Source organism: Tupaia chinensis, unplaced genomic scaffold (assembly GCF_000334495.1).
Source record: "Tupaia chinensis unplaced genomic scaffold, TupChi_1.0 Scaffold144991_2, whole genome shotgun sequence".
Lineage (NCBI taxonomy): Eukaryota > Metazoa > Chordata > Mammalia > Scandentia > Tupaiidae > Tupaia > Tupaia belangeri.
The window spans coordinates 1,039,735-1,063,119 of NW_006204851.1; the positions used below are offsets into that span (position 1 = coordinate 1,039,735).

Here is a 23,385-nt window from a genome sequence, read left to right on the forward strand (position 1 = left end):
AAAAAAAAAAAAAAAAAAATCCCGGTCCTAAAATTTAAAGACACATCAGGCAGATTTAGGACACTAGCTGCTAGGCTGCGAGAGTTGACCTATGTACTCACATAGCCTTGGGCTTAGAAGGGTTCCTTTCCCCCAGCTGGTTTAATGTTTTGCTGCCACTGTCTTGAAATTCCGAATAGTCTTTAAAGAAGGGCTCTGCATTTTCATTTTGCTCTAGGCCCCCTTCATGCAGTTGGTCTTGTCAGTGCCATGAAGACGCTCAAGCAACCTGTTGAGAGCCTATCGAGTGGCCCATGTAAGGAGGAGCCTAGGTCTGCTAACGAACACATGAATATGCTTGGAAGTGGATCTTCTGAGTCCTCTGATGGCTACATGAGTGAGCCTAGAAGCAGATTTTCTCATCTCAGTAGTGTCCAGATGACCAACAGCATGACTAAACCTCATTAACTACAGCCAGAGGGAAGAGTAGCACATGGCCCTAGGACAATTTGTTCTTTCACATGGTCCAGTCTTCTCTCCTTTCCATGTGTCACATAATGGAAGACTAGTTACCTTAAACAATATAATCACAGTTCTTTGGCATAGTGAGAAATAAAATGGACATGGAATGATGAGGATCTAAGAGTGAAAGGAGTCAAGAAGTGAGAGGAATAGAAATGGAAGCTGATGATTGCGACAAGCAGCTGCCATAATGGTTACATCATTGGACTCCCACACAGTCTACCGAGGTTCAAGGCCTGGACTCAGCAGCTTAAAACTCACACTGGGCACATATGTGTGCATACTCAAATCCTGAGACGAGAATGGAGGAGAAGGTACTGCTGCATGGCCATCCCCCCGGGGGGTGATTTCTTGCTTTCTGTCTCTCTGTTTCTCTTTGTCTCTCTGGTGAGCACATGTGTCTTATAGCAAACATCTCTCTCAAAAAAAAAAAAAAGAAAAGAAAGGAAAAGGAATTGAAACCAATGGACAATGGAATAGCATAAGCATTTAGACATAAGTCTGGATTTTAATTAAGGCATATTTTTAAGGGAAGTAAGAATTGATATGAAACCAAAGAGGAGATTTTTGCAAGAAAATGAGTATTTGAAGTTGCTAAATAAGAGGAAAAAAATGAGGAAAGAGATGAGTTCTTCTGTACAACGGAAGAGATAGAATTACAAAATTATTTTACCTTAAAAAAAATTAAGAAAACCCATTTATCTGGTTCTTTCTATTTCTAGGTACTTTACAAATATATACTCTTCAAATCCCCACAATCACTTTATAAAGTAGACACGATTATGTCTATTTACATATGAGAAACTGAGGCACGGTAGAGGTGGATAGCATATCTAAGATCACACAGCAGAACTGGGATTCAAAACCAGGCAGCCTTGTTCAGAATCATGCTCTTTTTTTAAAAGTTTTATTTATTCATTTTTTTCAATGAGTGAGAGAGACAGTCTCCGCCCTCCAACAGGGTCTTGACACTGTGATCTACCCCCAGCTTCAATCCCAGACCACAGACAGGCATGTGTCCACCATACTCAGGGGGTTTCTGTACTTGAATAGCAAACCTTCCCATGTGGAACTGCCTCGCAGAACATCCTATTCCACCACTGCACCACTGCCTGGCCCCCAGAATTGTAAGATTTTACCTACTGTGGTGTATTATCTTTCTGGTTAAAATTCAGAAGTGAAGAGAACTGTATGTTTTGTTATAGAGGTAGTAAATAAGAAATGCTATAAAAGCTCTTGGGAAGCAGAATGGGTCAGATTCAAGTATCCAGATGGCAAGGCTAGTGCAGGTGAGGAGACTTAGCTTAAAATTTCTTCTGTAGCATTTGTGAATAATGAGGGTAAACTTAGGAAAAGGCTGCCATTTTGTAGAAACAAAGCCAGTGCAGTCCCCATGTGACTCCTCTCACACATATCCCCAACCTATCCTGGAACACTGGGAGTGAGGGTGGTAATGTAGGACTCAGGACGGATACATAAACTTGCAAAAGGCAGTTTATGGATGAAGAATAATGTCTCAGAGAGGTATGTCTTAGAGAGTGGAGGATCTGGAATAGTGAGGCTTCCCTTACTTGGCACCAACACAGCCCAATTATAGATGAGAAACCAGAGGATGAGAGGGGCTAAGTCTAGAGTTTGAGTGAGGACAACTTGAATAATCAAAGCTAATATAATAATGTAGGTCACAAAGGTTTTGTTTGTTTGTTTTTATGAGAGGGAGAGAGAGAAAGAGAAAGCAGAAGAGAGAAAAAGACAGAGAGAAAAGATTTTGTTTTGTTTTGTTTTTGTTTTTGTTTTGCCTGAGGGCACATTTGGTCACCAGAGAGAGAATGAGAGGGACAGAGAATTCACTTCCCCAGGGGGATGACCATGCAGAAATCCCCTCTCCTCTATTCTCCTCCTGGGATCTTGGGCATGCACGCATATGCACTCAGCATGATTTACAAGCCACCAAGTTCAGGAATGGAACTGCAGTCAGCCATGTAGGAGTCCAGCAACGTAACAACGAGACCATCTGCTGGCCCTGAGATAAATATTTTTGGCAGTGTCTCACAATACTGTGGTCCTCCTGCCCTAGCCTCCCAGTTAGCTAGGACCACAGGCACATGCAATTATATCCAGACTGTTTAGGTTGTTCAGAAACTGATCTTGGGCCTCCCATAAGACCCTAGCCTCACCAAGCTGTGACCTACTGCTTGTCCACTGTGGTTGGGCCACAAAAGATTCTATACTGGAGGTTTATGGGTCCTTAAGAGGTCTGTAGATAGAATCTAGGGTGTACATGAACTAGGTAGGAGAACTTAAATCTTTAATTTTACTAACCCCTAGTTGAAATTTAGCTTTTCCTTTGATTATAAATATTGACAACAAATGACAATAGAATCAGCAGAACTTGATTTTGTCACCAATAGAAATCAATGATATTTTCATATTACATTACAATTGCTACAGATATCTTGAAATATTATTTACATTAATCATGACTTTGAAATTAAGGTAATTGTTGGACCCACATTATTAAATAACATCATTTGGAGATCTTTCATATTTTGAAAACTGTATTTTAATATAACCATTTTCCTTTATATTCCTATTCACTATATATGTATGAAAAATTATACTGACAAAGGCCAGTGTCTTCAATAAACTGTACTGGGAAAGCAGAATGTTCACATGTAAGAGACTAACGCTGGACCCTTTCATTACACTGTAAACAAAAATTAACTCAAAATGCATCAAACACCTAAACGTAAGAGCTAAAACTACAAAATTCTTAGAAAAACAAAGGAAAATCTGCTTGACCTTGAATTTGACATTGGTATCTTAAACATGACACCAAAAGCCCATGCCAAAAAGAAAAAAATATATATATAAATTGGATTTTGTCAAAATTAACTTTTGTGTATCAAAGGACATTATCAACAGAGCAAAAAGACAGCCTACGGAATGGAACTATTTATTAGTGAAATAGTTAATTAACTTTACATCTAGAATATATAAAGAACTGAACAAGAAAAAGATGATCTAATCTTAAAGGAGGCAAAGGAAAATAATTAAATTTCTTCAAAGAAGATATGTAAATGACCAATAAACACATGAAAAGATGCTCACCACCTTTAGCTTTTAGGAAAGTGCAAAACAAAAACCAAAACAAACAAACAAAAAAAAAAACAATGAGGGGCCAGCAAAGTGGTGTGGTGGTTGGGGTGGCTGAATCCAACATGGTCAACTGTGCAGTTCAAGTCCTGGACCTAGTGGCTTGAAAAATACACCAGGTGCATGTACCTGTGTGCCCAAAATCCTGAGAGGAGACTGGAGGAGAAGGGACTGCAATGTGGCCATCCCCACAGAGGGTGATTTGTCGCTTCTGCTCTCTGTCTGTCTCTCTTTCTCCCTCTCTCTTCTTTTGGTGAGCACATGTGCCCTATAGCAAAAACAAAAACAAACACAGAAAAACAAATAACCTCACAACAAGATACTACTTCATATTACTAGGATGGCCATAATTTTAAAAAATAGAAAATAACAAATGTTGGAGAGGATACAGTGAATTTGGAATCTTTTTACATTTCTAGTGAGAATGTAAAATGGTGCAGCTGCTGTGGAAAACAGTTTGGCAGCTCTTCAAAGAGTTAAATAAGGGGCCAGAGGGTGGTGTGGTGGTTGGGGCAGCTGGATCCTATATGGGTGACTGACTTGTTTGAGTCTTGGACCTTGAGGTTTTAGAGGCATGCCAAGTGTGTGTGCATGTGTACCAAAGGTCAGGAAAAGAGAGATGGAGGAGAGGGTAATGCGGTGTGACCATCCTGAGGGTGTGTGTGCGCTTTCTCGCTTTCTCTCTTCTCTGTCTCTCTCTCTGGTGAGCACACATAACATCTGGTAAATTAAATTTTTTTTAAAAAGTTAAACACAGGATCACCATATGACCCAACAATTCCATTTCCAAATACATATCTAAAATAATTAAAAACAGATTCAAACAGTTCTTCCATGCCAGTGTTCATAGCAGCATTATTTACAATAATCGAAAGGTAGAAACAAATCAAGTGCTCATTAACAAATGTGTGGATAGACAAAATGTGGCATATACATTCAATGGAACATATTCAGCCATAAGAAATGAAGTAATGATACATGTGACAAAATGGAATGATCTTAAAAACACTATGCTAAGTCAAATAAGCCAGATATACACACTAAAAAAAGTATTATTCCACTTAAATATGTAGAATAGACAAATTCATAGTGACAGAAAGTAGAATATAGGTTACCAGGGGCTGAGAGGAGAGGAAAATAGGGAGTTATTGCTTAATGAGTACAGAGTTTCTGCTTGAGGTGATGAAAATATCTTGGAAATAGTGGCAATTATTGTACAATATTTTTTATGTCAATAACGCCACTGAAATATATACTTAAACATAGTCAAAGTACACAATTGTGTGTTATACATATTTTGTCATAATGGAAAAATTATAAAAACAAAACAAAACAAAGCAAAAATAGCAGATTCAAAACCCTAACAGGAAGGAGAAATGGAAGAAAAATAATTTCTATGTGACAACACCACACTAAGGGGTTCTCTCTCTCGTGCAAGTGCACATGGCCTCCAGGAAAAAAAAAAAAGATAAAAAGGGATTTGCACATTTCTCAGGTACTATACTAAGTGCTGGGGATAAAATAAGTAACAATTTTTTTACATGCAGTCCCTATTCCCATTCAAAATATAAATGTTTTCTAGCATGAACAACTCCCAATTAATGCAAACCACTCACTTCCCTTTGCTGAAATTGAAATTTTGGTATCCACAGCTCATCTTACACCATTAGTTCCCTAGAGCACATATCATGTTGTCTTATTTTACATGTCTATTTCTCCATTAGATTCCGCAGAAATAGGCAACATTTATTCTTTATTCTCTATCCATCACATGACCAAGCATGGTGTGGCCAAGAAATGTAAATAATTGACAAATTATTGGTAAACTTAATTTCCAAATCAAGTAGTGTGTTATCTATCTTCTACTTCATATCATAAAAGGTCAAAATGTTTCTCATGCAAGAGACAAATTAATTTTCCTCAATCCAGTATACATTTTCCTAAAGATGATAATTAGAAAATTTAAAGAACATACAGGTAAGCAAGAAATTGGGATAAGGTAGTTTGGTTGGTTGTTTTTTGTTTTTTGTTTTTTAAATGGGCAGAGGACATATGTGCTTGCCAGAAAAAGAGAGAGAAAGAAAAATCACCCCTCCATTTCTCCATCCTGTCAGGACTTGCAGCATGCAGCATCCACATACATGATGTACCCAGTGTGTGTGTGTGGTTTTTTCTTTTTTTTTGAAGCCACTGGGGCTGAGATTCCAGCCGAAGTTGGATATGTGGGATCTGGATCTCTTAACTACTAAGCTTCATGGATGACCCTGGAGAACATATTTCTAACAACAACAACAAAAAAGTATTAGTATTGGAACAATTCTTACTCTAATCAGTAAGTAAAGGACAAACCAATCCAATGGGAAAAAATGATCTAACAACATTAACAGGTAATTTTGAGAAGAAGAAATAGTAACATGGAATAAATGTGAGAAGGTGATAAACTTCAGTAGTAACTAGAAATTTAAATTAAAGGGCCAGCAAGTGGCATAGTGGTTAAAACACTAGACTCTCACATGGTTGACTGTGGTTCAAGTCCTAGACCTGGAGGCTTGAAAAATCACACCAGATGCATGTGCGCATGTGCCCAAAATCTCAAAAAGAAAATAGAGAAACAATTGTATATGCAAAGTATATAAAGAAATCAAAACTTAATAAGAAAACAGACCCCATCACTATGGTATACTGGTAACCTAAGTGCCCTGCTGGAAGCCTTATGAGTGACCGTGGTTCAGATTCCTGAGTCAGCTTGAAAACAAGTCAGGCACACACAGAGGTGTCCAAAATCCTGAGGTGCTAAACAGCAGGGGAAAGGGTATTACAGTATGATGAGACTCCATCAATCGTGCTTCTCTTGCTTGCTCTTTCTCTCTTTACACATGTGCTACCATTTAAAAAAAATAAAAGACAATAAGAAAATAACACAATTTTTAAAATGATAGTACAATTTGATAGCACACACACACACACACACACACACATATACATAGATATACATAAATATACGTATATCTATGTATATGTGTCTTCTTTACCAAAGAAGATATCAAAATGTAAGGAATGTTATTTGTCATTATGTAAATGTACCTATCTAGTTGATATAGTAAAAAAAACCCTGCCAATATGCTAGTGAGGAGGCAAAGCAACTGAAACTGTCCTCAAACTTTGCTGCCGGAAATACAAAATATTTAGTACATTCACTGTGGAAAACAATTTGGCAGATTCTTTTCTTTTTTTTTTAAGGATTATTTTATTTAACTTTATTTTAAATAGACCAGAGAGGGACAGAGTGGAGAGAGAGAGAAAGGGAGAGAAAGAGGGAGAGAAAGGGAAAGTGGGAAAGCAAGCCACCAGGTCCAGGACTCGAACCACGGTCAGCTATTTAGGAGTCTAGTGCCCTTAACTACCAGGACACCTGCTGGCCCCCAATTTGGAAGATTCTGATAAAGTGAAACATATACTTACTATAAAATCCAGCAATGTCTACGCAACAGAATGTAATTGTCGAAAACTTACAAAAATGTACTCTTAAATGTACTCTTTCTAGGTATTTACTCTGGTAAAATAAAAATGTATATTCAATTGAAACCTATACATAAATATCTAAAGTGGCTTTACTCTGAATCAGAACAAACTGGAAGCAACTCAGTGTCCTTTAGCTGACGAATTTATAAACACCTGAACAATGAAGTTTTATTCAGCAATAAAAAAGAATGAATAGCTGGGACCAACAGTTAGTGCAATGGCTATGTCACTGAACTCCCATGTAGCCGACCACGGTTCGAGTCCCAGACCGGGTGGCTTAAACTCACACTGGGCGTGTGTGCGTGCATGCCCAAGATCCCGAGAGGAGGATGGAGGAGAGGGATTGCGGTGTGGCCATTCCCCGGGGGGTGATTTCTCGCTTTCTGTTTCTCTGTCTCTCTCTGTCTGTCTGGCGAGCACACGCGCCCTATAGCAAAAACCGCTCCAAAAAAAAGAAAAAGAAAAAGAAAAAAGAATGAACAGCTGATACATACAAACATTGATAAATTTCAAAGGCACTATGCCAAATGAAAGAAGACAAACTCAAATACTACATGCTATAAGATTCCCATTTATTTTATTTTATTTATTATTATTACTTTTATTTTGCTATAAGGCACACGTGTTCACGAGAGAGAGAAAGAGAGAAAGGGAAAGTGAGAAAGCAAGCCACCACGTCCAGGACTCGAACTGCAGTTGACCATGTGGGAGTCTAGCACCTTAACTATCACACCACCTGCTGGCCCCTTGGATTTCAATTACTTGTATGCTGGAGAAGGGAAATTTATAAAGACAAAAAACAGATTTTGCTATAAGGCACACGTGTTCACGAGAGAGAGAAAGAGAGAAAGGGAAAGTGAGAAAGCAAGCCACCACGTCCAGGACTCGAACTGCAGTTGACCATGTGGGAGTCTAGCACCTTAACTATCACACCACCTGCTGGCCCCTTGGATTTCAATTACTTGTATGCTGGAGAAGGGAAATTTATAAAGACAAAAAACAGATTAGTAGTCAGCAAGGACTAGAATGGGAGAAGAATTTAACTACAAAGGGGCACAGGATAAGGTTTTTTGGTGATAGTGCCATTTTATAACTTGAATATAGAGATGTCTATGCAACAGAATGTAATTGTCAAAACTCACAAAAATGTACTCTTAAAAAAGTGAGTTTTGGTGCTCGCTTCGGCAGCACATATACTAAAATTGGAACGATACAGAGAAGATTAGCATGGCCCCTGCGCAAGGATGACACGCAAATTCGTGAAGCATTCCATATTTTTAAAAAAAAGTGAATTTTGTTAGCAACATGTACATTATTGCTCAATAGAACAATAATAAAAGAAATATACAGAAGAAAGAAAAATCACACAATCCCACCATGAAAATAATCAGCAATTTTTAAATTCTGTTAATGTCTTTCTAATCTTTTTAGGATTATTTTTTAGAGCAATCTTATATTTGCCAAAAAAAAAATTGGTCAGAAAATATGGAGACTTGTCATATATGTGCTTTTCACATATATCTACTCCTCCTTTTCTCTATTATTAGCATCTTGTAATAGTGTAGTACATTTGCTAGGATTGATGAACCAATATTGATGCATTAATACTAACTGAAGTACATGGTTTACATTAGTTCATTCTTCGTGTTGTACAGTTCTATGTATTTTTATAAATGTATAATGATATGTAGTGACTGTTACACAGCATCATACAAAATAGTTTCACTACCCTAAACATCTTGTGCTTGGAGCCAGCAGGTGGCATTGTGGTTAAGGTGATGGATTCTCACATGGCCAACCATGTTTCAAGTCCTGCACCTGGTGGCTTGCTTCCTCATTCCTCCCCAACAATCCATCTCTCTCTGATAAGTGCAAATGCCCTACAGGGAATTAAAATAATAATAATAATGATAATGATAAAAATGATAACTAAATTTTTTTTTAATCCTATGCTCTGTCTATTCACTCCCCATCCTTGGTAACACTTATATTTTACTGTTTCTATAGTTTTGTCTTTTCCAGGATTTCCCAAACTGGGTATTATAAGATATGCAACCTTTCAAAAGTAGCTTGTCACTTAGTAATATGCATTGAAGGTTCCTCCATGTCTTTTCATGACTTGACAGTTCATTTATTTCTTGTTTTTAATTTTTTGTTGATTTAAGTTTGTTTTAATCTTATGTTAATGGTTCACATAATTCTAGAGCTGAATCTACAAAACTGGATACATTTAGAGAAGTATGGTTTTTTCTTTTTTTTTGTGTTAGTGTTATATTTTATTTTTTAGCATTTTTATCATTATTTATTCATTCAATTGCTATACATCATTTAGATTATAAAGAGATTTTTACCCAGTATGATATACCCCTCAGTCCACCCCAGTTGAGAATACAATACACGTCCTCATCAACAAACAATAAACCATATCTGTATCCCACAAATGTCTTATCTCTATTTTTTTCCTAAATCGTTGAGTCACACTCCATTTTATGGATGTATTAAAGCTTGTTTATTCTTTCCCCTATGAAAGAACAACTTGAAGGACATCTGTTCGTGTAATCGTGAGTAGAACTATTGTAAACACTCAGGTAGTCTTTGATATGGACATACATTTTCAACTCATTTGGGTAACACCTAGGAGTGTATTTCTTGGATCATATGGTAAGGCTGTGTTTAGCCTTGTAAGAAATTGCCAAATAGCCTTCCGAAATGACTTTACCATTTTGCATCTCCCCAGCAATGAAAGAAAGTTCCTGTTGCTTCACATTCTCACCAGCATTTGGTGGTATAAGTATTTGGGGTTTTGGCCATTCTAATGGGTATGTAGTGGTATCTCACTTATTTTTAATTTGTTATTCCTAATGATATATTATGTCAAGCATCTTTCCATAAGCTTATTTGCCATCTGCATATCTTCTTTGATGATATTTGTCATAAGATATTTTGTCAACTTATTAATTGAATTTGCTCATTTTCTTGTTTCTGACTATTAAATGTTCTTTGCATATTCTGAATACAATTCCTATATCAGTTATGTGCAAATGCACAGTACTTGGCCTGTCTTTTCATCCCATGAACAGTCTTTCACAGAGCAGAATACAGTACTTTTAATGAAGTCCAATTTATCAATTTTTTCTTTCAAGGAATATGCTTCTGGTGTTGTATCTAAAAATTCTTTATCAAACGTACAGTCACCTAAATTCTTCTTTTGTGTTATCTTAGAAGTTTTATAGTTTTGCATTTTACATTTAGGTCTTTAATTCATTATCTGTTACTGTCTGTAAGAGATTTAAAGTCAGTGTCTATATTCATTTATTTTGCATGTGGATGTCGAGTTGTTCCAGCACGACTTGCTGAAAGGACTATCATATTTTCTAATGAATTGTCATTGCTACTTTTGTCAAAGATCAGCTTGGACCAGGCCTGTAGTGCAGCAGTTAAATGCAGTGCTTAGGGAGCTAGATCCTATGTGGCTGACCATGGTTTGAATCTTGGCCTTGGCAGCTTGAAAAACATACTGGGTTTGTGTGTGTGTATATGTGTGTGTGTGTGTGTGTGTGTGTGTGTGTGTGTCTTTTTGGAGAGTGCACATGCCCTCTGAAAATATATTAAAAAATAAGTTTACTATATTTACATTGGTATATTTTGGGGGTCTCCATTATGTTCTATTTATCCATTTGTCTGTTTTGTCACAAGCAACTTGGCCATCATTACTACAGGTATTTGCAGAGACTTCAAAAAATGTGCAGAAAATGGAATTAAAAGATAAAAATGAAAAGTATAAGCTTAATTTTTCAATAAACTTCATCAAATTAAAGACATATTTTTGTAAGTGATGTGACCCCTTAGTCCATCCCTAAAATACTGAGAGTACTGGGAATTTAACCATGTAAATGTAGTATTTTTTACATTATAGGTTGAAGGAAAATAGGTGTCCTTTAAAGATTTTTTAAGATTAGGAAACAAAAAGAAGTCAGGAGCCAACTTGGTACTGTAGGGTGGATGCTTAATGATTCCTCATTGAAACTCTCACAAAAATTGCTCTTGTTTTATGAGATCAACAACCAGGAGCATTGACATGGTGGAGAAGAACACACTGATGAAGCTTTTCTGGACATTTTTCTGCTAAAGCTTTGGCTGTGTTCCTTAAAATACTCATGACAAGCAGATGTTATCACTCTTTGGCCATCTTAATTCTAGAGTCTAGAAATTCAACAAGAAAAATGCCTTGAGCATCCCAAGAAAATGTTTCACAAACTTTGCTCTTGATTGGTCTGCTTTTGCTTTGACTGGACAACTTTCATATCTTCGTAGCCTTTGCTTTGATTGTGCTCTGTCTTCAGGATCACACTGGTAAAGCCACGTGTCATCTCCAATTACAATTCTTTGAAGAAATGCCTCAGAACCTGGATCCCACTTGTTTAAGATTTCCACCAAAAGCACCTCTCTTGTCTGCAGCTAATCTAGGCACAACAGTTTTGCAGAAAGTTTGCTCAGCTTTAATTCTGCAGTTGGAATGGTGTAGGCTGAACCAATTGGAATATTTATATTGCTATTTGTCTTGCTGTGAATCATTGGTTCACTTCAATTAGGGCACAACGAGATTAATATTTACCTTGCAATTTGATATGGATGGTCTGCCACTGCAGATAACATCTTCAACATATCTCATTTTTTCTTGAAAGAGTTATTCATTTGTACACTGCTGATGTTGAGTCATTGTCCCCATACACTTTTCATAAAGCATTAATGATTTTGTTATCTTTTAACCCAAGAGTCACCATAAATTTGGTGTTTGTTCTTTTTTCAATTTATCAGAATTCAGGTTGCACTGATAAAGACTGTTTGCAAATTGATGTCTTATTCTTCTTAGTGCCCCAAACTAGAACCTTTTCAGACAAGTTAATATGAGTTTATTTGGGTACAAAAATATTTTTAAATACATGCATTGGTTTTTATAATATGCATTTTCCAAGAACTTTGTGAAGCGCCTTCATACAAGTGTTGAAGTTGAGTGGTGTCAGTGCTCCAACTTTGTTCTTCTTTGATACTATTTTGACTATTCTGGGTCTTTTGCCTCTGTACATAGACTTTAGAATTGTTTTCTTGATTTCCACAAAATAACTTTAAGGAATTTTTACTGATACTGTATTGAATCTATAGATCAGGTTGGGACAAACTAACATTTAGACAGTATTGAATCCACAAACATAATATTTTTCTTTCATCAGGTCTTTGTAGTCATCCTCATAAATAACTTATATACATTTTGTTAGACTCACATCTAAGTATTTCACTTTTTGTGCTAATATAAATGGTTTTGTGGTTTTAATTTTAAATCCTAATTGATCAATACTGATATACAGAAAAGCAATTGATGGGACCAACAGCTGGCATAATGGCTATGTCACTGGGCTACCATGTAGTCGACCGTGGTTCGAGTTTCGGACCCAGTGGCTTAAACTCACACTGGGCTTGTGTGCGTGCATGCCCAAGATCCCAAGAGGAGGAGAAGGGATTGTGGCATGGCCATCCCCCCTGGGCGGTGATTTCTCACTTTCTGTCTCTCTGTCTGTCTCTGTCTTTCTGGTGAGCCCACGCACCCTATAGCAAAAACCTCCCCCCCCCCAAAAAAAAGAAATAAAAAGAAAAATTGACTTTTACATATTAACCTTCTATCATTCAACCTTACTATAATCACTTATTCTATAATAGAAGGGAATTTTGTCATTATTCTTGTCCTTTGGGATTTTCCACATAAAAAAATCATGTCACTTGCAAACAAAGGTAGTTTTATTTTTTTCCTTCCCAATCTGTATATATTATTTCCATTTCCCACTTTCCTGCATTAATCTAGGACTTCCATCACAATATTGAATAGGAGTGATAAAACTGGATATTATTATGTTGTTCCTAATCTTGGAAAGCATCTAGTTTCTCAAAATTTTACAGTAATTAGCTATAGTTTTTTTTGTAGATATCCTTAATGGAGTTAAAGAAGTTCCCCCTCCTTCCCTAGATTATTGGATAGGGTTGGATTTTATCAAACGCCTTTTTCGAGTCTAGTGACTTGACCATGTGATTCTTCGTTAGCTTGTTGATTACATTTGTTTTTGAATGTTGAAATAGCCTTGCATATCTGGAATAAATCTCTTTTGGTTGTGATTATATGATTATTTCATAAGTCGTTGGATTCGATTTGCTATTTTTTCTTTTTGGGGTGTGTGTGTGTGTGTGTGTGTTAGAGGGCACCTATATTGCTAGCAATAGACAGAAAGAAGAGAGGAGAAACTACTCTCCATGGTAATTGGTCACATCACAATCCCTTCCCTTTCATGTCTCTCTGCTTTTGGGATTTGGGGCATGCATGCACACACACCAGGTGTGCTACTCAAGCCACTGGGACTCAAGTGGTACATTTGGCCACATAGAATCTGGCTGCCTCAACCACCAGATTGCAGAGCCAGTCTGTTAGTAATTTTTTGAGAATTCTGCATCTAGGTTCATTAGAGATATTGATTTGTAGTTTTCTTTGATTGTAATGTCTTTTTCTGATTTTGGTATTAGTCTAATGATGTCCTCATAGAATGAGTTAGATAGTGTTCCTTTTACTCCTATTTCATGGAACAGATAATAGAAAATTGGTATTATTTCTTCCTTCAATGTTCGGTAGAACTCACTAGGGAACCCATCTGGGTAGGACTGGTGCTCTGATTTGAAAGGCATTATTTATTGGTTCAATTTTTTTAATAGATATAGCTCTTCAGATTATCTTTATTTTCTCTGTGAGTTTTTTTAGGTTGTGTTTGTCTTTCAAGAAATTGATCCATTTTATGTAAGTTACAAAATTGGTGGACATACAGTTTTTCATAATACTCTTTTATCATCCTTTCAAATTCAGGGAGATCAGTAGTGATGGCCTTTCTTTCATTCCTGATATAATTAATTTGTGTCTTTTCTCTCTGTTTTAGTTAAACTGGTTAGAGGTTTGTCAATTTATTCATCTTTCTAAAGAAGTAGCTGTTGATTTTATTGATTTTCTCTACTGTTTTCCTTGTTTCACTTTTCATTGATTTCTATGCTCACTTGTTTACATTTATTTTCTTTTGCTTATTTTGGATTTAGTTACTAAGTCTTTTTCTCTTTTAAAATATATTCATTCCTTGGTATAAATTCCCTCTAAGAATTGCTTTTGCTGCACCACCCCAATTTGGATAAGTGGTATTTTCATTTTTATTTAACTCAAAATACTGTTTAATTTTTCTTGAGACAGTTTCTTTGACATATGTTATTGAGAAGTGTGTTGTTCAGTCTAAATATTTTGGGATTTTATAACTATCTTTCTGTTATCGATTTCTAGCTTAATTCTAGCATGAGCTGAGAGCATATGATTTCTATTCTTTTATATCTGCTAAGGTATGCTTTATGACCCAGAATGTGTTCTCTCTTGACGAATGTTTTATGTGAGCTTCAGAAGAATGTGTATTCTGTTGTTGTTAGATGGAACACTTAGATGTCATTTAATTCCAGCTGACTGATGATGTTCTTCAGTTTAACTAATCCTTACTAATATTCTACATGCCAGATCTATCAATTACTAATAGAGGAATATAAAATCGTCCAACTATAATAGTTTGACTCTTCTCCTTGCAACTCTATCAGTTTTTGTCTCATGGTTTTTATGTTCTATTTTGTTTCTGTTTTTGTTTTTGCCATAGAGTATGTGTGCTTGGTGGAGAGACAGAGAGAAACAGAGGGAAAGTGGAAAATCAATCCCCAAGGGAATAACCATGCCAGAATCCCTTCTCTTCCATTCTCCTTTCCTTTTGGGATTTTGGGCACACATGTGGCCAGCATGATATTCAAGCCACCGGGTCCGGGACTCAAACCACAGCTGACCATGTGGGAGTTCAATGTTTTAACCACCATGCCAACTGCTGACCCCAGCCTCACGTATTTTGATACTTTGTTAGGAGCATACACATTAAGGATTGTTATGTCTTCTTAGAGAATTGACTCCTTCATTATCCTTTAATGACCCCTTTTAATTCCTGGTTGTTTTCCTTGTCCTCAATTCTTTTTTGTCTGAAATTAATATAACAATTTCAGCTTTCTCTGGATTAGTGCCAGTACAGTATATCTTTATACCTTCACTTCTAATCTATGTTTTTATATTTGAAGTGGGTTTCTTTCATTTAGCATAATGTCCTCCAAGTCCATCTATGTCATGTCAAATGGCCATATCTTCTCCTCTTTTGAAGCTAAATAATATTCCATTGTATACATTATGTTAAGTAAAATAATTCAAAGGAAAAAATTGCATAATCTCACTTATATGTGGAACCTAAAAAAAAAAGTCCATTACACAGAGAACAAAATTGGTTACTAGGGGACAAGGTGACAGAAGGGAAATGGGGAGATAAACATCAAAGAACACAAAGTAACAGATACGTACAATGAAGAAGTCTAAATAGTGTACTGGATCCAGCCTGGTGGTAGGTTTTGATCCCCTGGTCTGCCTAAAAACACACTAGGCATGTCCGTGTATACCCAGGATCCTGATGAGCTGGAGGGCTTAGGAAAGGGGATTGTGACATGACGCGATCCTATCAAGGGTGCTTCTCTCTCTTTCTCTCTGTCTTTCTCTCTCTCTGGTGCATGTGCATGCACTATCATGAATAAAATAAATATGTTTAAAATATAATAGTTTATTATATCAGGATTTTTGCTAAATGAATAGATTATCTTGTCATAGGAGTCATAGGAGGAGAATGAGCTACTATGTGAGATGATGGATATGTTCACTTGTTACACCATAGCAATCACTTTAATATATATGTATCTTAGAACATTTTAATATATATGTATCTTAGAACATACTTCAAATAAACACATTAAAATTCATTTTAAATTTTAAAAAAATATGTAGATAACATATAGTTCCTTCTATTTTATTTTTTTTAGAGAGAGATTTTTGCTCTAGAGCTCATGTGCTCACCAGAGAGGTAGAAAGCAAGAAATCATCCCTGGGGCCAATGGCCAGGCCACAGTCCCTTCTCCTCCATTCTCTTCTTGGGATCTTAGGCATGCAGGCACATGAGCCTGGTGTGAGTTTTAAGCTGCCAAGACTTGAACCGCAGTTGACTACGTGGGAGTCCAGCAACATAAATGTTACACCATATGCTGGTCCCTATAGTGCAGTTTTTAACAAGACTTTTACCTCAGGGCATGTACGCTCACTGGAGAGACAGAGAGACAGAGGCAATGAGAAGGGAAACGAGACATCATCCCCCAGTGGGGATGACAACACTGCAATCCCTTCTCCTCCATTCTCCTCCTGGGATTTTGGGCACACATGCACACACACGCACCTGGTATAATTTTCAAGCCACCAGGTCTGGGACTCAAACTGAGGTTGTCCATGTGGAAGTCCAGCGAGTAACCCCTATGCCATCTACTGGCCACCATATAGTGTATTCTTTTAAAATCCATTCTCCCTTTGTCTCTTATTTGATTTATAGAAATCATTCACATGAGGTGATTATAAATTAGGTGGGTTAATATTGACCACATTTGCAACCATTTTCTATTTATTGCTCTTGTATTTGTTACTTTTTCTCTTACACTATTTTGCTGCCGTCTAGGTTTTAACTAAGCATTAAAAAAATTTTTTTTTGCCAAGGGAGTACATGTACTTGCCAGAGAGAGAGAAAGTGAGAAAGCACCCCTCATCCCGGGCAATGGTCACATCACAATCCCTTCTCCTCCATCTCTCATTCCTGTGAGGATTTGGGGCACACATGTACATATGCACCCAATGTGTCTCTCAAGATGCTAGATCCAGGACTCAAAGCATACAGTCAGCCATATGGGGTCCAACCACCTCAACTACCATGCCACTGGCTGGCCCAATTAAATATTTTATATAATTACATTCTCTCTTTTCTTTCAGTAGATCAATTTTACTTCTTTTAATAAAGTTTTTAGTGGCTGGGCTCGAATTTGTCATTCATGACAGAGCATGGGTACACACATGAGAGTTAGTGAAATAAAGAGAAAGAGAGAGAGATGAGCACCCTCTACGGGGTCTGGCCACACCACAATCCCTGAGTGTATGCAGCCACCATGTAGGCTTAAGCTTCTCTTGATCAGCACATTACCACTGAACCACAGAGCTCATAAGTTCACTCTTAAATAACACTATACTACTTCATGTGTAGTGCAGGTACTTTCTAACAAAATATTTCCAAGTCCTTCCTTCCATCCTTTATTACACTACTACTATTCATTTAACTTTCCTATGTACTATGATCACTTAATATATTGTTGCTATTATTATTTCAAACAAACCATTCTCTATTGTATTAATTTTTAAAAAGAAAATATTTTATTTTACCTTTATTTATCAGTCCTCTGATATTCTCTCTTTATGTAGATCTGAGTTTCTGATCTATATCATTTTCCTTCTTTCTGAAGAATTTTTGTTAACATTTCTTATAAGGCAGATCTACTGGTGATGAATTCCCTCACTTTTTGTTTGCATGAAAAAGTCTTTACTTCCCATTAAAATATGAAAGATATTCCCTGGGACACATTATTCTAGCTTGGTAGTTTCTTTTTTTACTTTCAACAGTTTAAATATTTCACTCCATTATCTCTTTGCTTATATAGTTTCTGAAAAGAAAGCTGATGCAGTTCTTTTCCTTTTCCCTCTATAGGTAATGTGTTCTTTTCTCCAGCTTCTTTCAAGGTTTTCTCTTTGGCCTTACATTTTTGCAGTTTTAATGTTATATGCCTAGGTGTAGTTTTCATATATACTTGTTTGGTGTTCTCTGAGCTTCTTGGATCTGTATTTTAGTGTCTGTCACTGATTTGGGAAAATTCACAGCCCTTATTACTTCAAATACTTCTTTTATTCCTTATTTTTCTTCTCTTTCTAGAATTCCTGTTATATTTATGTCACCTTTTGTTATTTTTCCAGAGTTCTTGGATATTCTGTTCTACGTCCTTTTGAAAAAAATCAGTGTGGGAAGTTACTATTGTTATGTCATTAGCTTATTGAACTTTTACTCCCTTTGTCCAATCTATTTTTAATGATAATTTTACTTTAAATTCTAACTTATATATAATAGTTGTACATCTTTGTGGGGTACAGGATATTCTGTTCTACTTCCTTTTGAAAAAAATCACTGTGGGAAGTTACTATTGTTATGTCATTAGCTTATTGAACTTTTACTCCCTTTGTCCAATCTATTTTTAATGATAATTTTACTTTAAATTCTAACTTATATATAATAGTTGTACATCTTTGTGGGGTACAGTGTAGTTTTTCAAACTATACTATATGTAATAATCTAATATGGGAAATAAATACATCTACCCTCTCTAGCATTTATTATTACTTTGTGTTACTTTGTGTTGTGCACAAGACATTCTTAACTTTTGTTAGAATGTCTTTGATTTCTCCCTATTTCTTTTGGTTCTTTTTTAAAAAGAATTATTTATTTATTAAATTCTATTCATTATTATTATTTTATAATTTGACCAGAGAGAGACAGAAGGAGAGAAAAAAGGAAAGTGAGAAAGCAAACCACCAGGTCCAGGACTCAAACTGCGTTCGGTCATGTGAGAATCCAGTACCTTTAACTACCACACCACTTACCGAGCCCTCCTTTTGGTTCTTAAAGTCTCCATCTTCCTGCTTACATTATCTGTATATTCTTATATACTGACTACTTTTTTCATTAGCATCCTTAATATACTGATCATAGTTATTTTGAATTCCTAATTTGGTAATTCCAAAATATCTGCCATATCTGAATCTGATGCCTGATTTCTCTCTTCATATTGTGTTTCTTGGCTTTTAGCATGCTTTGCAATTTTTGTCTAAAAGTAAAATATGAAGTATTGGGTAAAATAAATCAAAGTAACAGGCTATTATTATACAGGAAGTCATAAATTGTGTGGGGGAGGAAGTATTCAATAATTTTGTGATTAGATTTCACTCAGGTATTTTTTTTTTAATTAAGACTACTTTTAGAGACATTTTGGTTTCGCAAAAAAATTGAAAGGAAGGTACAGAGATTTTCCATATATCCCCTGCTACCACACACATACATAGGCTTCCCTCTTATTAATACATCCAACCAGAGTGGCACATTTGTTTCCACTGATGACCCTACATTGACACATCAGACTACCTAAATTCCATAGGGTTTACTGGTATTGCACATTATATGGGTTTGGAAAAATATATATAACATGTATCCACCATATTACAACACAGCATCACATCACAGTGTTTTCACTACCCTAAAAATTCTCTGTGCTTTGCCTATTTTCCCCTCTTTATTTCAACCCCTGGTAACTAATGATTTTTTTTTTTACTTTTACTTTTATCTACGTTTATTTTATGTTGAATTTATTCTGTGCCATAAGTTTTTGTTTCTTCTGTTTCTTCCAGGATAGCTTTTCCTTCTGTGCTCCTTCCTCTTCTAGTTTAGGAACAATTTGCTCCTTTTCAGTAAGAATTATCTCAATGTGGCAGTGGGAGCTCAGGTATGGACTAATGATCTTTTACTGTCTCTATAGTCTTTTCCAGAATGTGACATAGTTGGAATCAAACAGTATTTAGCCTTTTCAGATTGGCTTCTTTCGCTTAGTAGTATCTATTTAAGTTTCCTCAATGTTTTCTCAGAGCTTGATAACTCAGTTCTATTTAGCATTGAGTAATATTCCACTGTCTGGATTTACCAGTTTATCCATTCACTTACTAAAGGACATCTTTTTTGCTTCCAAGTTTTGGCAATTATGAATAAAACTTCTTTGAACATCCATATGCAGGTGTTTGTGTGGTAATGTTTTTAATTACTTTGGGAAGATACCAAGGAGTGCAACTTGAGGATGTGGAGCATCTTCTCATATGCTTATTTTCTATCTGCATATCTTTGGTGAAGTATCTGTTAATGTCTTTGGCACAGTTTTGAATAGGATTGTTTGTGTTCTTATTGTTGAATTTTAATAATTCTTTGTATAATTTGGATAACATTTCCTTAATAAATATGTCTTTTGAATAATTTCTCTCAGAATGTGGCCTGTCTTTTCAGTTTCTTAATTGTGTCTTTTGGAGAGTAGAAATTTTTAATTTTACTGAAGCCCAATTTATCAATTCTTTCTTTCATGGATCACATCTTTAATATTATACATAAAAAGTCATTGCCGAACACAAGCTTACATAGATTTTTCTCCTGCATTATCTTCTAGGAGGTTTATAGATTTAGTTTTACATTTAGGTCTGTGATCAATTTTAAGTACATTTTTCTGAAAAGTGTAAGGTCTCTATATAGATTTTGTTGTTGTTGCTGGGGGTGAATGTACAGTTTTTTCAGCACCAGTTAATTAAAAGACTATTATTTCTCCATTGGATTGCTTTTGCTACTTTGTCAAAACTTAGTTGATGGTGTTTATGTGGGTCTATTTCTTGGATCCCTATTTTATTGCATTGATCTTTTTGTCTATTCTTTTTCCAACATTATACAGTCCTGATTACTCTAGCTAACTAGTAAGTCTTAATGTCAGGTAGTGTCAGTTCTCTGACATTTTTCTCCTTCAATATTGTGTTGACTATTCTGGGTCTTTTGTTTTCCCATATAAATTGTAGGGTCAATTTGTTCATATCAAAGAAATAACTTGCTGGAAATTTGACTGGTATGGAATTAACTCTACAGATCAATTTAGGAAAGACTAACATCTCGACAATATTTAGTCTTCCTATCCGTGAACATAGAAGAACTTTGTATTTATTTAATTTTTTATTTCTTTCATCAGTTTCATAGCTTTTATCACAAAGATCTTGTATACCTTTGGCTGGATTCAGACCTAAGTATTTCACTTCTTGGGTGCAAATGTAAATGGTGTTGCGGTTTTTATTTCACATTCCACTACTATACAGAAAAGCAAGTGGCCTCTGTATATTAATCTGATATACTTCAACCTTGCTACAATTACTTACTAATTCCAGGATACTTTGTTGTTGTTTCTTTGGATATTCTACATGAATAATCATGTCACCTGAGAACAAAGGTAGTTTTATTTTTTTTCCTTCCTAATCTATGTATCTTGTGATTTTATTTCCTATCTTTTTTTAACTTTTAAAAATATTTATTACAGGGCATGTATGCTTGCAGGAGGAAGAGAGAGAAACAGAGATAAAAGCAGAGGGAAAGTGACAAAGCACTTCCCAGGGGATGGCCATAACACAATCCCTTCTCTTCTATTCTCCATTCAGGATTTTGAGCATGCATGCACACATGCCTGGTGTGTTTCAAGTCACTAGGTCTGGGAATTGAACTGCAGGGTTGACCATGTGTGATCCAGCTGCCTGAACCACCACACCACCTGCTGGCCCTGCTTCTTATCTTCATGCCGTTAAGAGGAATTGTCTATTTTCAGTTCATTCAACTTTTTTATTATGACAACAGGAGGGACCACCCTCAAGTTCTATATGTGTCAGTCTGGAAACTAGATGCTATTTCTAGTAGTTTTTTTAATGGATTATGTGCTAAAATGAACAGCATATAGTATAGAGTAGGTCCCTTTATCTGTAAGAAATAAGTTACAAGAGCCCAGTGGATGCCTCAAACCACAGATAATACTGAACCCTTAATATACTACATGATTTTGATCTGATAACCAAAACGGCTACTTAATTACTAATGGTCAGGTGGCATATAGTGTGGATAATGCTGGCCAACAGGATGATTCACATCCCAGGGAGGATGGGATGGGACAGAGCAGAGCAGTGCAAGATTTCATCATGCTACTCAGAGCAGCATAAGCACTTAAACGTAATTTAAAGTTTATAAGGTGCGTATTTTATTTCCACTTGATATCTGTGGACCACAATTGAGCACAGATGACTAAAACGACGGAAGGTAAAAGTGTGGATAAGGTAGGATTACTATACATACTTTATAAACTATATTATAAACTCAATGTATCAGAATATTACTATGTCAATAAATACATTCTGCATACATCATGGCTAGTACACCAATACATAGCTGAACCATAATTTATTAACTAATCCCCTGCTTTGGAATATTAGGTTGTTAACATTTCTTTTTCAAAATAAAAGTCCATGACATAAACATCCTTGTATATAAACCTCTGTGTGTAACACTGAATCTTTACTTAATACAAATTCTTCGAAGTAGATTTCTTGGGCCAAAGTTCTTAGAAGTAGATTTCTTGGGCCAAAGGTTTTTAATGCTTTCAAATTCTTTGAAATGGAAAACTGCCTTCCAGAAAAGCTGCACTAATTTACCTTTCTATTAGTAGTTGGTGAAAAAAAACAAAATGGATACTTTAACTCTTTAAAACTTTGCCAATTTGATGGGGGTGAATGGAATTCTGATAGTCTTTCTTTTTTTCTTTCTTTTTTATTTCTTTTTATTATTGGACTTCCACTTGCAGAAAGATGAATCTGAACCCCTACCACTCTCCTTTGACAAAAATCAAGTCAAGGTGGATCAAGGATCTAAATCTAAGACCTTAAACTATAAAGTTGCTCCTGGAAAACACTGGGGAAACTCTGAGAGACATTGGTGTGGGGAAAGACTTATTAAAGAAGACCCTCAAAGCAGAGTCGATCGTCCCCAAAATAGACAAATGGGAATACATCGACTAGGAAGTTTCTACATGGCCAAAGACACAGTAATTAGTGTGAATCGACAGCCCTCAGAATGGGAAAATATTTTTGTAAATTTTGCATCAGATAAGGGACTGATAACCAGAATACACAAGGAACTAAAAAAGCTGTTTGGAAAAAAAGATGATCAACCCTATTAAAAGATGGGAGAAGGAGATGAAAAAAACACTCTCTAAAGATGACATACGAATGGTCAAAAGACATATGAAAAAATGTTCGACCTCCCTCATAGTAAGGGAAATGCAGATAAAAACAACAATGAGGTACCACCTAACCCCAGTCAAAATGTCTAATATTAAAGAAAACAAAAAATGATAAGTGTTGGCGGGGGTGTGGTGAAAGGGGAACTCTTTTACACTGCTGGTGGGAATGTAGATTGGTCCAACCACTGTGGAGAATAATTTGGAATTCCTCAAAAATCTACAGATAGATCTGCCATATGATCCAGGGATCCCACTCCTCGGTATCTACCCAAAGGACAGAAGAATTCTTCATTG

The 23,385-nt window shown here is 36.0% G+C and overlaps 1 protein-coding gene and 1 non-coding gene across 5 annotated transcripts in view; one reads left to right on the top strand and one right to left on the bottom strand.

Moving 5' to 3' along the window:
• The window catches only part of CHRDL1 (chordin like 1), a 166,186-nt gene that overhangs the window by 128,386 nt on the left and 14,415 nt on the right, over positions 1-23,385 (bottom strand). The window lies entirely within an intron of this gene.
• Positions 8,352-8,458, top strand: LOC114005961 (U6 spliceosomal RNA). The gene has a single exon (XR_003547745.1). It is a non-coding gene; the product is annotated as a U6 spliceosomal RNA (small nuclear RNA).